This window comes from Cynoglossus semilaevis, chromosome 11 (assembly GCF_000523025.1).
Source record: "Cynoglossus semilaevis isolate Cse_v1.0 chromosome 11, Cse_v1.0, whole genome shotgun sequence".
NCBI lineage: Eukaryota > Metazoa > Chordata > Actinopteri > Pleuronectiformes > Cynoglossidae > Cynoglossus > Cynoglossus semilaevis.
The window spans coordinates 5,504,938-5,505,562 of NC_024317.1; the positions used below are offsets into that span (position 1 = coordinate 5,504,938).

Consider the following 625-nt stretch of genomic DNA (forward strand, 5'->3'; position numbering starts at 1 on the left):
GGCACAGAGAGAGAGAGAGAGAGAGAGAGAGAGAGAGAGAGAGGCTAGGAGACACCAGCGCTGAATGGGCTCAGCATAGGTGAGAAAATACTTCTTCTCCCAATGTAGACACTGTATATTTATATTTAGGTTTTCATATAAGCATATAATGTGTGTGTGTTTGTGTGTGTGTGAGAGAGACAGTTGTGAGGTGGAAGTCTGTGTTTAATTTTTTACAAATCCATCATTTGGGGGGTTTGTGAGTGTTTCATTTATTCTGTGTTCTATTATAACCCCTCATTTCCCTTCTCTCCAAACACAAATCCTTATCCTTCACACACACACACACACACACACACACACACACACACTGGCCACTGTGTCAAATGGAATTTCCAAACTTCCCGGAACGTCTTGGAAGAATTTCCACATTTTTATTTCTCATTCCCCCCAAAAATCCACATAGCTCTTCTCTGATTGCTCCCTGAAGGACTCGGGCCTTCACACACACCGTGCAAACACACACACACACACACACACACACCAGAGGTCTCTTTATTAGTCATGTGTCCATGACTTCAGGAGCATGTCTGCACGGTGTTGTCATCTAATGATAAATCCTTACTAATTTATATTTTCCCTCCGT

At 42.6% G+C, this 625-nt stretch overlaps 1 protein-coding gene across 4 annotated transcripts in view; it reads left to right on the forward strand.

Annotated features, from left to right (window-relative positions):
• foxp4 (forkhead box P4) overlaps window positions 1-625 on the forward strand; it is a 111,233-nt gene that overhangs the window by 35,624 nt on the left and 74,984 nt on the right. The window lies entirely within an intron of this gene.